Below are 18,076 nucleotides of genomic sequence, written 5' to 3' on the forward strand. Positions count from 1 at the left end.
CGACTTAGCACACACGAATGCCTTCTTATTTCAGAGAAATGAGTTTCAACACCAAGATTAGAGAACAGGTCCAGTGGAAACTGTTTAAGCAAATAATATCCTCTACATAAGTGTCATTTTCTCATCACTTCCAGGAATTTTCTACATAGGTATATGGAACTGATAACTTACTTGCCTTTTCTATGGAGATAACTGATACTCTTGGCAGAACATGATTCTGCAATTTGGGGATGTGGGATTTGTGTATCTCTGACAATTTGGAATTTATAAAAAATCTTCTCCTTATCCATGCCTAGCTTCTATAACTGTCTGATTTTTTTTTTCCATCTTGATTGGAGTATGCTGTCCTGAGGCAATTCTTGAAACAAGGGACCTGCTTACCCAGTCCTTCCCCTCTCTGATCAATGGAGTCATCTCTGAGGCCCACTGTGGTGTTGTGTCTGTGACACCTGCTGGACATTTCGTCCACTAAACTCCTGGCAGGCTGCCTTTATATTCCACTGTTCTGCTTGAGTTGTCTGCCTTTATTTACTGCTGGAAGCTTGCTTCGGACATTTTTTCTGGACCCAGGGATGTTAACATTATTCCTTTCATACTGAGCCTAGGTGCCAACATGAAGAGCCAATGCATTTTGCCTTTGTTTATTTCAATCTGATTAAAAAGATAGTACTTATCCAATACAGAAAACCGTAAGATCTAGAAAAGCACTCAATCACAAGTCACACAACATGAATGTACACATAAACTCACAGTCGCTTGTTAAAGGACTATCAAAATATTAAAATCTTGAATTTAGAGAAGATTTTTGAATCACCTGATGCTTTGCTATGCTTTGAATATACTGACACGCAGTCTGACATCTTTATTATAGCTGTATATTAATCAAATGAATACTATGGAAGTAATTAAATCAGCAGAGGGGAAAAAAGGGACTCACTTGGTAAACTAGTTAATAGATGGTTTATAAAATTATCACAAATATTACTCATGTTTTATCTTATTTAAATATTTTTCAACTTTGTGTTCTTTCATTTTTCACTAAATACAAAAAAAAATCTATATCTTACAAAGATGGGCTTAATAGAATACATGTCAGTAGAGTTCAAAGTTTGAGATGCAGGTAAAGCAGAATAATAAAATCCAAGTGAAAAAAAAAACAAAACAGTCCAATATATAATCAGTTCAATTCAGTTCAGTAGCTCAGTCCTATCTGACTATTTATGAACCATGGACTTCAGTACACTAGGCTTCTTTGTCCATCACCAACTCCCTGAGCCTACTCAAACTCATGTTCATTGAGTCAGTGATACCATCCAACCATCTCATTCTCTGTTGTCCCCTTTTCCTCCCACCTTCAACCTTTCCCAGCATCAGGGTCTTTTCCAATGAGTCAGTTCTTTACATCAGGTAGCTAAAGTATTGGAGTTTCAGCTTCAGCATCAGTCCTTCTGATGAATATTCAGGACTGATTTCCTTTAGGAAAGACAGGTTGGATCTCCTTGCAGTCCAAGGAGTCTTCTCCAACACCATAGTTCAAAACTATCAATTCTTCTGCACTCAGCTTTCTTTATAGTCCAACTCTCACATCCATACATGACCACTGGAAAACCATAGCTTTGACTAGACGGACCTTTGTCGGGAAAGTAATGTCTCTGCTTTTTAATATGCTGTCCAGATTTGTCATAGCTTTTCTTCAAAGGAGCAAGCATCTTTTAATTTCATGGCTGCAGTCACCATCTGTAGTGATTTTGTAGCCCCAAAAAATAAAGTCTGTTGCTGTTTCGTTTCCCCATCTATTTGCCATGAAGTGATGGGAACAGATGCCATGATCTTAATTTTCTGAATGTTGAGTTTTAAGCCAACTTTTTCACTCTTATCTTTCACTTTCATCAAGAGGCTCTTTAGTTCTTCTTTGCTTTCTTCCATAAGGGTGGTGTCATCTGCATAACTGAGGTTATTGATATTTTTCCGAGCAATCTTGATTTCAGCCCGGCATTTCACATGATGTACTCTGCTGCTGCTAAGCTGCTGCTGCTAAGTCACTTCAGTCGTGTCCGACTCTGTGCGACCCCATAGACGGCAGCCCACCAGGCTCCCCCGTCCCTGGGATTCTCCAGGCAAGAACACTGGAGTGGGTTGCCATTTCCTTCTCCAATGCATGAAAGTGAAAAGTGAAAGTGAAGTCACTCAGTCGTGTCTGACTCTTCGCAACCCCATGGACTGCAGCCTTCCAGGCTCCTTAGTCCATGGGATTTTTCCAGGCAAGAGTACTGGAGTGGGGTGCCATTTCCTTCTCAGGATGTACTCTGCATATAAGTTAAATAAGCAGGGTGACAATATACAGCCTCGACATACTCCTTTCCTGATTCGGACCAGTCTGTTGTTCGATGTTCAGTTCTAACTATTGCTTCTTGACCTGCATACAGATTTCTCAGGAGGCAAGTCGGGTGGTCTGGTATTCCCATCTCTTGAAGAATTTTCCACAGTTTGTTGTGATCCACACAGTCAAAGGCTTTGGCATAGTCAATAAAGAGAGGTAGATGTTTTTCTGGAACTCTCTTGCTTTTTCAATGATTCAGCAGATGTTTGCAGTTTGATCTCTGGTTCCTCTGCCTTTTCTAAATCCAGGTTGAACGTCTGGAAGTTCACGGTTCACATACTATTGAAGCCTGGCTTGGAAAATTTTGAGCATTACATTGCTAGCATGTGACATGAGTGCAATTGCACAGTAGGTTGAACATTCTTTGGCATTGCCTTTCTTTAGGACTGGAATGAAAACTGACCTTTTCCAGTCCTGTGGCCACTGTTGAGTTTTCCAGATTTGCTGGTATATTGATTCCAGTACTTTAACAGCATCATCTTTTAGGATTTGATATAGCTCAACTGAATTCTATCACCTCCACTAGCTTTGTTCGTACTGATATTTCCTAAGGCCCACTTGACTTCACATTCCAGATATCTGGCTCTAGGTAAGTGATCACACCATCGTGATTATCTGGGTCATGAAGATCTTTTTTGTACAGGTCTTCTGTGTATTCTTGCTACCTCTAGTTAATATCTTCTGCTTCTGTTAGGTCCATGCCATTTCTGTCCTTTATTGAGCCCATCTTTGCATGAAATGTTCCCTTGGTATCTTGAATTTTCTTGAAGAAATCTCTAGTCTTTCCAGTTCAATTGTTTTCCTCTATTTCTTTGTATTGATCACTGAGGAAGGCTTTCTTATCTCTCCTTTCTAGCCTTTGGAACTCTGAATTCAAATGGGTATATCTTTCCTTTTCTCCTTTGCCTTTAGCTTCTCTTCTTTTCTCAGCTATTTGTAAGGCTCCCTCAGACTACCATTTTGTCTTTTTGCATTTCTTTTTCTTGGAAATGGTCTTGATCCCTGCCTCCTGTACAATGTTACAAACCTTCAAACATAGTTCCTCAGGCATTCTGTCTATCAGATCTAATCCCTTGAATCTTTTTCTCACTTCCACTGTATAGTCATAAGGGATTTGATTTAGGTCATATCTAAATGGTCTAGTGGTTTTCCCCTACTTTCTTCAATTTAAGTATGAATTTGGCAATAAGAAGTTCATGATCTGAGCTACAGTTAGGTAAGGTCTTGTTTTTGCTGACTGTATAGCATTTCCCTATATTTGGTTGCAAAGAATATAATCAATCTGATTTCAGTGTTGACCATCTGGTGATGATCACGTGTAGGGTCTTCTCTTGTGTTGTTGGAAGAGGGTGTTTGCTATGACCAGTGCATTCTCTTGGCAAAACTGTGTTAGCCTTTGACCTGCTTCATTTTGTACTCCAAGGCTAGATTTGCCTGTTACTCCAGGTGTTTCTTGACTTCCTACTTTTGCATTCCAGTCCCCTGTAATGAAGAGGACATCTTTGTTGGTTATTAGTTCTAGAATGAAAACCACAATCACAGAATACTAACCATTATATAATATGCCAATTCAGATGATTCAAAGGTACTATATGTGAATCTAGCCAACATGTTGATATTGTATTTTGGAGGGAGGAGGGAGGAGGGTTCAGGATGGGGAACACAGGTATACCTGTGGCGGATTCATTTCGATATTTGGCAAAACTAATACAATATTGTAAAGTTTAAAAATAAAATAAAATAAATAAAGTACAAAAAGATGTTTTGAAGTGATTCAATGGGTATGGTATCATTTTAGGAAGAAATTAACGTGAAAATGAAATAGTATTGGAAAATTTGCTTAAGGCCAAAGTTTATTTATTGAAAGAATGTTGACTTTCTTTTCAGTGCTGTCACATTCCTTAACTAACATGGCAGAAAAATTACTGGTTTATTTCCTGCATTTTCTTATAAAGTGGATAGCCTATCCCTTCTTCAGCAGATCTTCCCGGCCCAGGAATCAAACCAGGGTTCCTGCATTGAAGGCAGATTCTTACCAATTGAGCTATCAGGGTAGCACTTCTTGTAGAATAGAGAATCCAATTTTTTCCCTACAAGATTAGATCACAAGTAAGTATCAGAGTCTAAGTGATGAAAGAGGTCTGCTTCCTAATAGAAGTAGCACATATTTTATCAATCTCTCTTCTACTGTATTTTTCTTCCAAGATCCAGCTTCCTCATTACATTTTCTGGATCACTTTACTACTTATCTGCCCTGCTAAAAAATGACTCACCTATTTCTCGGGGTAAATTATATTGCCTTTCTTACTTTGTTGATGAGAATAACTGAACAGTGAGTAAAATATTGCAAATGGAGCTTTCAATTTGAACACTGGTTTGGAATTATGCCAGGTCTTTCTGAGTGTTAACTGTTCTATTAATGGTTGTTTAATTCTTTAAACTGCGGTTTGAGTTCTAGCTATTTTAGACCCACAGATAGAAAAATTCAGATTTCACAGGAATTTGGAGAACTAATTTTTCATTCTAATATGATGTGCTATATCCTAGAAAAGGAAATAAGTTAATTATCATGAGTGGCTTAATAAAACTCAAAGAAGAGAAAGGGAATGATTAATGGTATTTACACAGAAACTTCTTATAATAGTCATTAAAAATGTAGTTTGATCCTTAATTTCTTCAGCAGTTTAATTTGCCTTATCTTGCTTCCAGTCACCAGAAGAGTAATGTCTAATCCACTGCAGTTGTCTTTAGGACCAAGTTTAGTGATGGGGAAGAAACAAGACTTCTGTCATATTTGCTGGGAATCTCAGAACAGCTTCATTTGAATTCAGTCATGGTTCCAAGTTCATTTTATTTCTTTAAGACATAGAGTAAAATATAAAATGGGGCATACTTCTCTCTCAATGGAATTTTTAACAGATAGTTTAAATACCACACTACTTTTGTGTTTTCTTTTTACCCTTGGAGGAATGACCTAAGAACAGGGAAGAATCTCTTGATCTCATTAAACCCTGGAAAAGAGCTCACCATTGACCTCAGCTTTTTCCTTCTTCTTCTTCTTTTTTTTTTTTGGCTCTCTGCTGATACTCTGTGGGATCGGAGTAGAGAGGTGCCAGCGCAAAATATGACTTCAGACTTCATTTTCTCTAATGGCTTAATTTCCCTATTTTAAAAAGTAACCAAATTGCTAAAATAAAATTTAAAAAATGTGCTGACCAAGATTTGTAGCATGTTCAGCAAACTTTTAATTGATGTATGATAGCATATTAAAGATGCTGAGTACATAACCCTGCATATTTCCTTTTTCATAACAATAATATTAAACTTTAGACTGACAGAGCATTCACTTTCAAAAGCACTCAGTGTGAATCTCACCTCTTCCCAGCAACTCCACACAGAGAAAGCTGTTTTTCTACTTATCAGCTGATTACCTAACAGGCTACATATTTAAGTAGGGTGACCACGTGGTTTATTGCCCAAATAGAGACACTTTGGAGAGGAAAATGGGATGCTATTAATAATTAAACCAGATATAAATAATGTCTCAAGAAAGGCAAGACGAAATGACACTAGAAATTGGAACAAAGATAGGACAAATAAATGACCGAACTTAGATTTTGGTAAGTGAAACTTGACTTTTAAGATTACCAGAACTCTATAGAGATTAGCAACATAAAGCTCCAATTTTACTATTCAGTACTTTCAACTAATAAAAACTGTATTCTGGTTGTCAAGGAATATACCATACTTTCACTTGACACACAAGTTTTTCCTTGCTCTTTTCCAAAATATTTCTTTGTTTTGTTTGTTTTGAATCAGGATTCTGGAGGTACCATTTACATACAGGAAAATATATGCTTTTTAGGTACACAGTTGCATGGATTTTGCCACCAGCATCGTCAAGATATATAACACATCCATCACCCAGAGTTTCTTTATGCCCTTTTGTAATTACTTTCTTTTGCCTAAAGTCAGAGACTGACAACTACTTAGCTGTATCTTTTCTAAAATGTCATAGAAACAAAATTATATAGTATGCAACTTTTTGAGTCTGGCTTTTTCTGTTTATATAATGCATTTAAGATTTATCTATATTGCATGAATCAGTAGTTTGCTGCTTTTTATTGATTTTTTTTTTTTTTGCTAAGTGGTACTCCACTGTATGGTCTTCCCTGGTGACTCAGCTGTAAAGTATCTGCCTACAATGCAAGAGACACAGGAGACATGGGTTCGATCTTTCATGGGGGAAGATCCTCTGGAGGAGGGCATGGCAACCCACTCCAATATTCTTCCTGGAGAATCCCATGAACAGAGGCTACAGTCCATGGAGCTGCAAAGAGTCAGACCTGAGCTACTGACACTTTCACTTTCATAGGCGTGTGGTAGTACCTTATCATGGTTTTACCTTGTTTTCCCTATTGGTAGTAATGTTGAGCATCTTTGCATGTGCTCTTCTATCATCTACATATTTTCTTTTGCAATGTATCTGTCCAAACTTTTTGACTATTTTCAATTGTGACCTTGTTTTCTTATTGTTGAATTAAGAGAGTCTTCATGTATTTTGGACTCCAATCCTTTATAAGACGTGTTTTGCAAATATTTTCAGCAAATCTGTGGTTTGTCCTTTTATTTTCTTACTAGTGCCTTTTGAAGGGCAGGAAAGTTAGGTTTGATAAATCTAATTTATCCTTTTTTTTTTTTTTTCTTTATGATTCATGCTGTGGTGTCCTATCTGGGAAATCTTTGGTTAACCCAAGATCAAAAACAATTCTCTCATTTCTCAAGAAACTTTAGATTTTATGTTTTACTTTTTTGTCTGCTGCTGCTAAGTCGCTTCAGTCGTGTCCAATTCTGTGTGACCCCATAGATGGCGGCCCACCAGGCTCCCCTGTCCCTGTGATTCTCCAGGCAAGAACACTGGAGTGGGTTGCCATTTCCTTCTCCAATGCATGAAAGGGAAAAGTGAAAGTGAAGTCGCTCAGTTGTGTCCGACTCTTCGCGACCCCATGGTCTGAAGCCTACCGGCTCCTCCTTCCATGGGATTTTCCAGGCAAGAGTACTGGAGTGGGGTGCCATTGCCTTCTCCCTTTTTTGTCTATTTTCCAGTTTATGTTAATTTTTGTATGAGGTACACAGTATGAGTTGAAGTGAGTTGTTTATTTTGAATGCCCAATTATTCCAGCACCATTTGTTAAAAATACCATCTTTTCTCCATTTAGTTGCCTTGGAATCTTTATTAATTGTCCATGTATGTGAGTATCTATTTTTTGAACCCCTCTGTTCTTTTGATATATGAGTCTATGCTTTTGCTACTCTCTTACTTATAGTCTTATCCAGTCTAAAATAATAGCCATCTTCCTCAGTATCACATCTGTTCTGCTACATAGTCGTTTGGTTTTCCTCAGAGTGTATTACAAAATGTCATTATATATATATTTCACCAAGCAATGTGAAATGTGTTTATTTTTAACATGATTTCTGTGTGTCAGAAGAAAAAGAGTAATTTTTTTCACAAATGGAACTGATTACAAAAAACAATGACAAAACAAACTGGTATTTAATGTGAATCTGTGGGAACTGAAATTTCAACTCCAGTCAAAAAGTTTGTTACAATCTCTTTTAGCTTTGCATCTGACCCTTCTGAGCTCTTTTCCTTCAGTCCAGCTCCAACTGGACTGGGTGTTGTCAGACAGCGTGAATCAAGAAAGCACTCTCAAACACTGAGATCTTGCCAGACTCCAGTCTATCAAGATACATCTATACCAGTAGAGACAACAGCCACTTATTCTTGACCCGCCATGGGAAGATGCTGTGCTGGTTTCAGGATCTCACGACACACTGGGACCCAAGACTTGTGAGTGACAGCATCAAAGACTGAAATGAAATGGGCAAAAGTAGCGACTTCATGATACTGATGCAATCTGTGATGTTTGCTACCTGTTTCACAGCCCTGGTTTGGGCAGCAGACTCAATATATACAACAGACAAACCAACATTAATGAAGGCATGAATACCTTTGAGGAACAATTATGTCTCACTCACAAGAATTGAATTAAAGGTTAGAATTTTCTTGTGCACATTGATGTACTCCGATGCTGGGACAGATGCTTAAAAGGTATTTCCAGAATGAAAGAAACCAGGTACAATTCTTGGTCAAATTCACAGAATTTAAACCTTATTTTTAAAATGTATAGGAGGTTCTCTGGTGGCTCAGTGGTAAAAAGTCCGTCTGCCAGTGCTGGAGACATGGGTTCCATCCCTGGTTCAATCCCAGGAGGATCCCACATGCCACAGAACAACTAAAGCCCATGAACCACAATTATTGAGCCTGTGCTCTACAGCGTGGGAACTGCAACCACCAAGCCCACGTGCCGCAATTACTGAAGCCCGGCCACCTGGAGCCCGTGCTCCCCAACAAGAGAAGCCACTGCCGCTAGAAGCCCGCAAACAGCACCTAGCGAGTAGCCCCTGCTCGCCGCAACTACAAAAAAGGCCCCAACCCCCAGTGGGGCAGAAACACCCAGTGCAACCAAAAACCAATCAATAATTAAATCATATTAAAAAATTAGTCTGTCTTTTAAAATAAATAAATAAATTGTATAACAGCAATAAACCATCAGCTGGCATATGAATCTAATGAGTCCCTTTTCTATACAATTAATTTCCAACATTTTAAATATTCTTCATTTTGCTCATTATTGATAAAGCTGTGTCGATTTCTTTCTTATATTCATGAAATGTTTTATGCAATATACGATAAAGTTTTATATAAAACAAATTATAGAAATTTATATATATATATATTATTTATTTATTTATTTATTTTGTGGCATGTGGGATCTTAGTTCCCTGAGAAAGGGTTGAACCTGTGTACCCTGCAGTGGATGTATGAAATCTTAACCACTGGACCACCATAAAACTTCTTACTTTAATATTATAGCTTTGTCCCAAGTGTTATTAAAAAAGTCACAAAAATAAATAGGTTCATGCAAAAATTCTTTTTTGACATGTTATTTTCTTCTTACAAATATTTAAAAGTAGATAGATTAAAGTTAAATACGTTTTAAGGCTGGACATATTTTACCCATACTACTTTCCCAAGCAGCTGTGTTTCTGTTTTTTCATCAACAATGAGTAGGAATACCTATTTCAAGGCTCTGAATAATATCATACTTTAAAAAATCTTAAAGTGATGAGGAAAAGAAATTCCTGATAATTATTTTTACTGATATATTTCATTACCACTGAAGATGAATATTTTTTCATATGCTTATTAGCCTTTTGCATTTTTTCTCTTGTAAATAATCTATTTATATCCATTGTGCCCTTCCCTATTTTTTCTTTCTATTGAACATTATCGCCTTAAAATACCCCTGCCTTGGTTTCCATAAAATCACTTTTATTGATTTTTTTCCCCCCAGTTCTTAGAAACTTACTTGTCAAGCTCTGCAAGATTGGCTTTCCTAGGGGTCAACAGTACTTGTGATACTTTGTATATGTTGGATCTGAGAGAGCATACTTGAATATGAGCCAAAAATTTCTCCCATACTCACCTTCCACATTTCCCTGGAACATGGTACCTCTTCAAATTTCAACATCTCAGGAAGAATTCATATTTTTATAATGGGAATGCATTTGAGTTTCAGTAATGACATTAAAAAAGCAAAGCTTTTTGATTTGAGAGAATTGGGATTTTAGAAATGAAAGTACTTCAAATTCTAAAATTTTACTTGTTTGTCAATCATTACGACTTTAGGAATCAGAGTGCAATGTGCATGCTATGAACTGTGCTGTGCTTAGTCACTCAGTCGTCTCCAACTCTTTGCGATCTCATGGACTGTAGCCATCAGGCTCTTCTGTCCATGGGAATTCTACAAGCAAGAATATGGAAGTGGGTTGCCATGCCCTCCTCTAGGAGATCTTCCCAACCCAGGGACTGAACTCAGGTCTCCCACATTGCAGACAGATTCTTTACTGTCTAGCCACCAGGGAAGTCCCTGGAATGAACAATGAATACCAAAGGGACAAGATAACATTGGCCAGGCTGCCTGAAATGGGAAGCAGAGACATGAAGGACATGGAAAGCTGCTGGTGTATGACTCTCAGAGGGGTCCTGTACCCTTTCTCCCTCTGGTGAAGGCACAATAAAGCTGTAAATAACGTTGAAGAATCTGAGACTGAAGGAAATGTGTTCCTCACTTTCTAAGGTGTGTGTGCATGCTGTCACTTTAATCATGTCCAACTCTTTGTGACACCATGGACTGTAGCCCTCCTGGCTCCTCTGTCCATGGGATTCTCCAGGCAAGAATACTGGCGAGGGTTGCCATGCCCTCCTCCAGGAGATCTTCCCAACCCAAGGATCAAACCTGAGTCTCATGTCTGCTGCATTGACAGGTGTATTCTTTACCACTAGTGCCACCTGGGAAGCCCAAGGGTTAGCTGAGAACAAAGTCAAACTTAAAATTCTTGGCCAAATAGTGCATTGTACCAGGAGAGCATCAGTGGTTACCTTAAACCCCACAGAATTCTATTCACTTCAAACTTTTGGAGGGGACAGCAGAAATATCTCTTACTCTGAAATATGGTACAGATATCAGTGGAGGGGAGAGAGAGAGATTAAAAGCACATGCTAGACCATCTTGGGCTTCCCAGGTGGCTCAGATAGTAAAGAATCTGCCTTTCAATGCAGGAGATATGGGTTTGATTCCTGGGTTGGGAAGATCCCCTGGAGAAGGGCATGGAAACCCACTCCAGTATTCTTGCTTGGATAATCCCATGGACAAAGGAGCCTGGCAGGCTAAAATCCGTGGGGTTACAAAGAGTCAGATATGACTGAGCAACTACTAAGCAATAGACTAGACCATCTTAATGTGGTGTTGTAGCCATCTCTCCTAGATTGCTTTTTCTAACATTCCCAATCTGGTTTCTTGCCCATACTTAGATAATAGCACTTAAATTTTTATTTCAATGATTGTTCTTATTTGCTGTACCCTAAGCTCATTGAAACCAGAGCTGAATTTCACTCATTTTTTTAATCCACCATGTTTTAGATAGTGTATATAACATAAGAGTTTCCCCCATGCCTCAGTGTGTAAAGAAGCTTCCTGCAATGCAGGAGACACAGGAGATGCAAGTTCGATCCCTGGGTCTGGAATATCCCCTGGAGGAGACAGGGCAACCCACTCCAGTATTCTTGCCTGAAAAATCGCATGGATGAGGAGCCTGGGGTGCTACAGTCCGAAGGATGATAAAGAGTTGGACACAACTAAGCGACTGAACACAAACACACTATAACATAGAAGGCATTTAAAGAGGTAATCTCTTAAGAGATTACCTGAGATTACTCCAGTGCAGTTTTCAGGTAAACTTTTAAGGGGAAGGGACTTCTGAGTTGACTTCTTTCTCCCTCATAGCTTTCAAGGTTCTAACCTGCCTTTGTGGTAGAGACAGATTGGGAGACAAGAAGCAGAGGATGTGTTCACCCCTTTTGGCTTCAGCTACTATTTAAAAGTTTTTTTTTTGATTGAACAATTGTTGATTTACCTTATTGTATTAGTTCAGATGTGCAACAAAGTGATTCAATTATACATATAAAAATATATTTAGATTATTTTCCATTATAGGTTATTACAAGATATAAAATATATTTCCCTTTGCTATACAGTATATCCTTGTTTTTTTATTTTATGTATAATTAATGTGTATCTGTTAATTGCAAATTCCTAATTTACCCCTTCCCCTCCTCTTTTCCATTCAGCTACTATTAATAATCCAGTGAGCATCTTAAAACTCTCACCAATCAAACTACCAACTTCTCTCCTGGAAAAGAACTGGAAAAGGAGCAGGTAGACTAGGTCTAATGGGAGAATGTTCAGAAGAATCCTTTCCTCTTTCAATGTTATTACTCATATTTGATAGCTTAGAAGGCAGAAGAGAGGATATTGTTATTTTATCAAGATCATAATGCCATAGAATAGCAAAGTCAAAATGTAGACTCTGGCTTATCTGGTCACAAACAAAAAACTCTTTCCCCTACATTAGGGTTTCCTAATAAGTGGAAGAATAGATCATAAGTGAAATGTTATACTGATTCTCTCAGCCCTAGAGTCAGCCAACATGGCCTGGGACAACTTGAATTTCTGGTTTACTGCCTGTGACACAGGCAGTCTTATCATATAATCCCAGAATATACAAAGATTATATTCCCCTCTGTGTATTTTGATATGAAACTGACTGAGAAGTGCACTTTAAATGTATTATTTAAGGGAAGAAGCTGGAGAAGAAAAATCTGGCTGTGAAGTTTATCCTAATAGATAACAAGACAAGAGAAGGGTTGTAGATATAACATAATGAGAGCAGGTGTATATTTCAGAGATACAAAGAAGATGGATGTCAGGTTACCAGATAGCAACAAATATAAATTGAGTGAGCAGAGCACAGTGAGAGGTTGGCTGGATGAGTCTCGAATGAAGAAGTGAGAAGTCTAGGACAAACATTTGCCGAGGGATTAGGTGACAGTGATTATATTGGAGGGACAGGAATAAGATTTTCACCATCCTATAGCTAACATCAGGATCCTTAATTTCTATGTGCATGTGACTGTTCTAAGTACTAAATATTCACATTAAAACTTAATTTGCAGTTTATTTGCCTTGCAGAGTTTTCACCATCTAAGTATACAACAAAAAAACTAACAGGCTTTTTAGTGTTATACATTTCAGACGATGATGTCTCAGCAAATGAAATGTCAATTCATTTAATAATAAGCTACCTTTTCCAAATCAATTTGGGCCTCCGGTTTCCAGTGATAACACAAAGAAGACAATCTGGCTTACAGACCTCTGGGAAATTTTATATATCCCATGAATCCTGGAGCTCCCTGCAAACAGACTGGCCGCAGATTCAGTTCTGACATGGAGAATGAGATTTTCATTATGATAACAACGAGCTTCAAGCCACCATTACAATACTGTATTCAGGCTCCCAGCAGTTATTCTGCTCCTATTTTTAAAGTAACTCTTATCCTTTGGAAAGTCATAATGCATAGTGGTCTATGCACAGGCTATAAAACCAAACTGCATGTGTCGAATACTGGCTGAATAACCCCGAGCAGATTACTTAATCTTTCTGTCCTTCAATTTCTCATCTCAAAAGAATAATAACAATACACTTCTCATAGTGCTATTATAAAGATTAAATGGGTTAATGCATGCAATGTGCTGAGAATTGAGCTTGACACATAGTAAACCTTCAACTAATGTTAGCTATTATTAGTATCACTTTTATAAAAAACAGATAGGGTTCTTAGCCAAAAGGCTGACTTTTAATGTTGAACCCTTGGGAAGTGTTATTTTTTTATTAGCATTTCAGACTCTAAAGTACTAGCAATTAACTTTCAGCCTGCAATCTTTCCAGACTGCTTGGCATCTCATAATATTTAAAGTCCATATGTGTTTTTCCAATGTGTAATATGCACACACCAAAACTCTTCAGTTACAGACCAGCTTGATAAGTTTTTCACTTTTCATATACTTTGCCCACATAAGATGGTAAACTAGAATGTCCCCAGACCATCTCTTAAAATGTGGCAATATCCAGAACATAGTAGGAGGCATCATAAACGCATACATGTCTAATATATAATATTATATATATATAATAGGATATATATCTATAAATATACACACACATGGCATCATGACTAAAACTGAGGAATATCTTTAAGATATAACAAAACTAGGAGATATGAGCTTTATGAAGATATCAAATTGGAACAAAAAAGAAGAGGGAGAAAATTTAGATTCACAATCCATCTGCCTTTCAGGGAAGTTCACTCTAAATTCTACTGAATGGTATGGCAACAACTGTTAATATTAGGTCTTTGCACTATTAATAATTCTTGACATCTATCTCATAGGATTGTGTTAAGAGATATTTTTCTTTGTTATCTAAATGTCAAGTGTTGTTGGTGGTATTCTTGAGGAAGTCATGGATGGCCCCTTGTCCAAAAACATCTCTCCTACCAATAAAACCAGCAATAATTACTTTTAATTTCATATAAGTGCATAGGGAGACAAAAATAACTCTCTTTTCTAACTTTATAAAAGTGCACAGAGAGACAAACAGGGCACAGCAAACTGTGGAAAATTCTTAAAGATAAGGGAATACCAGACTAACTTACCTGTCTCCTGAGAAATCTGTGTGCAAGTCAAGAAGCAGCAGTTAGAACTGGACATGGAACAACTGACTCATTCCAAATTGGGAAAGGAGTATGTCAAAGATCTGTATTGTCACCCTGTTTATTTAACTTATATGCAGAGTACATCATGTGAAATGCCAGGCTAAATGAATCACAAGCTGGAATCATGACTGCTGGGAGAGATATCAACTACCTCAGATATGCAAATGATATCACTCTAATAGCAGAAAGCGAAGAGGAAGAAAACAGCTTCTTGAAGAGGGTGGAACAGAAGAGTGAAAAAGCTGGCTTAAAATTCAACATTCAAAAAGCAAAGATCATGGCATCTGGTCCCACCACTTTGTGGCAAATAGAAGGGGGAAAAATAAAAGCAGTGACAAATTTTCTTTTCTTGGGCTCCAAAATCTCTGTGGGTGGTGACTGCAGCCATGAAATTAGAAGACACTTGCTCCTTGGAAAGAAAGCTATGACAAACCTTCAGAGCATATTATAAAGCAGAGGCATCAGTTCATATAGTTAAAGCTATGGTTTTTCCAGTAGTTTATGTGTGAATGTGGGAGTTGGACCATCAAGGAGGCTGAGCACAGAAGAATTGATGCTTTCGAATTGTGGTGCTGGAGAAGACTCTTGAGAGTCCCTTGGACTACAAGGTGATCAAACTAGTCAATCTAAAAGGAAATTAATCCTGAATATTCATTGGAAAGGCTGATGATGAAGTTGAAACTCCAATACCAAAGAGCTGACTCATTGGAAAGTATCCTGATGCTGGGGAAGATTGAGAGCAAGTGGAGAAGGGGGTGACGAGGGTGAGATGGTTGGATGCATCACTGACACAATGGACATAAGTTTGAGAAAACTCTGGGAGATAGTGAAGGACAGGGAAGCCTGGTGTGCTGCAATCCATGGGGCCATGAAGAGTCAGATACAACTTAGCAGCTGAACAACAATAGAGCAACAAAAGAACTTCAGGACATACTTGCTTACTTCATGGCTTTAGCTATGCATGACTTGAATAACAGGAATAAAGCTTTCTTTACTACAAACTCAAAACAGTTGACCTTGTCACCTCAAGTATTCTCATGACACCCTTGAAACAATGAAGAGCAGAGTATTTTTTTTTCTGATCGACAATAAGAGGCCTAGATAAAGTTATTACAGTGTCAAAGTCACATCACAGGATGAGGGCCAGGCAAGTACTAGAACAACTGCCTGTTGGTATTTTACTGAATTCTCTAAGAACTTCCCTGGGCCAATAATGTTTCCATAATAAATATAGAAACAAAACCTAAACCTGTAAAAGATGCGTGAAATCAAGTAAATACCCAGATGGCCATGGCTGCACTTAAGTAACTGTGAATGTCAACCTACTGGGTGAAACTTCAGGCTGTTTGTTAAATATATGTCTCATAAAGTTGTTATTGAAATCTCTTTTGTGGACCAGCTTATCCTTGTGAAGGGTTAGCTTGAGTCAGATGGTTCTTATTACTATGGTATTATAAATATCTAAATACTTACAGTATTTTTAATAATTTTTCCCAATTGCTATCACATGCATAATAATGCATTTGTTGGAAATACTCATAAGATTCAATCTCCCTAAATCAGGGAATTTACAAATTGTTTGGAGGGATTAAATTAAATACATATAATAATATCAGAATGTTTAAAACAAATATATAAGATGTATTAGAACTCCATGAATTCTTAAAACGGTAATTTGAATTAGTTATTTCACAGAAGAGAAAGATCAGTGTGTTTTGGAGAAGATGGGAGAACAGTGGACTTGGACACTGCTTTGGAAGAGTCAGCCTAGGCTCTGATTAAGAATACACTTTCTGTCCCAGGTAGCTTTCTCAGAAATCTGTAACAACTTTAGAATATGACTGTCAACCCATCACTGCCATGTGCCACCTATCCTTGTTCTTTCCAAATGTGAATAATTAGTAGTATTGTCGTGTCCCTGTACTAGCATTGTCTGTTGAGTATGTGGTGGGCATATAATTTGTCGTTTTAGTTCACAAATATATAACTCAAGAGGAGTTATATTTTGACCTGATATAGATATAGAATATTGTAAGATCAGTCTTTGGTCATGTGTGTCCTGTAGGGGATGAGTGTATTTTTCAGGCAGAAAGGAGGAAAGTAAATATTTGTGACAAAGAGAGTGGACTGTACTAGACTTCATAAATTTTCAAAATATTAGCTGTTTCTCTTTATGGAAGTGTTATACATCCTAGTTCTGTTGACATCAGGCTTAGCCATGGGATTTTCTGTGCCTCTCCATATGAGGAAAAGATTCACTCCCATCTGACTGATATCAACCTTCACCAAGTGACTTATTTTGTCTAGTGAAATGTTACAATTCTGAGCAAAAGCTCCAATAGCCTCATGTTGATATTTTTGCCCTCCACAAAGTCCCAGGTGCAACTGCTTTATCAACTTGAGTTCCAGAATAGAGATCACATTGAGATAATCCCAGATATATTGAGATTGACACATTTTGATTGAGAAATGAAACTTTTTTTTTAACTATAAGGAACTAGAATTTGTTCTTACTACAGCATGCCTTAGATAAGGTGATTGATACAGACTGGTAGGATTCTCATTGGTGGAAGGAGAGACACATGTTTTGATGTTTGGCAAAACTAATACAGTGTTTCAGGTTTAAAAATAAAATAAAATTTAAAAAAATAACAATAGCAGACGTGAGTAAAGAAAAGATACAAGATGTTTCTAAGTAGCAATGAAGAGTCAGGCTTGAACAGAATGTAAGTGTTGCAAAGAACTGAATTATGGATATTTGTATATAGTTTTCTTTGGTGATCAGATCAGATCAGATCAGCCGCTCAGTTGTGTCCAACTCTTTGCGACCCCATGAATTGCAGCACGCCAGGCTTCCCTGTCCATCACCAACTCCCGGAGTTCACTGAGACTCACGTCCATCGAGTCGGTGATGCCATCCAGCCATCTCATCCTCTCGTCCCCTTCTCCTCTTGCCCCCAATCCCTCCCAGCGTCAGAGTCTTTTCCAATGAGTCAACTTTTCGCATGAGGTGGCCAAAGTACTGGAGTTTCAGCTTTAGCATCATTCCTTCCAAAGAAATCCTAGGGCTGATCTCCTTCAGAATGGACTGGTTGGATCTCCTTGCAGTCCAAGAGACTCTCAAGAGTCTTCTCCAAAACCACGGTTCAAAAGCATCAAATCTTTGGCACTCAGCCTTCTTCACAGTCCAACTCTCACATCCATACATGACCACAGGAAAAACCATAGCCTTGACTAGATGGACCTTTGTTGGCAAAGTAATGTCTCTGCTTTTGAATATGCCTGAAAACTAATCATAGGCTTTTAGACTTGATATAGTAACATTGGTGAATATTTGGGGTTTTAGGTATGAAGTCACAAGATGAAAATTCATGTGATTATAACTGATTTGGCTGTTATAGATCAGGAAAATTAATTGAGTGAGGAAGGAACATAAATCCTGGAAAAGCTAAAAA

The sequence above is a fragment of the Bubalus bubalis genome, chromosome 7 (genome assembly GCF_019923935.1).
Source record: "Bubalus bubalis isolate 160015118507 breed Murrah chromosome 7, NDDB_SH_1, whole genome shotgun sequence".
Taxonomy (NCBI): Eukaryota; Metazoa; Chordata; class Mammalia; order Artiodactyla; family Bovidae; genus Bubalus; species Bubalus bubalis.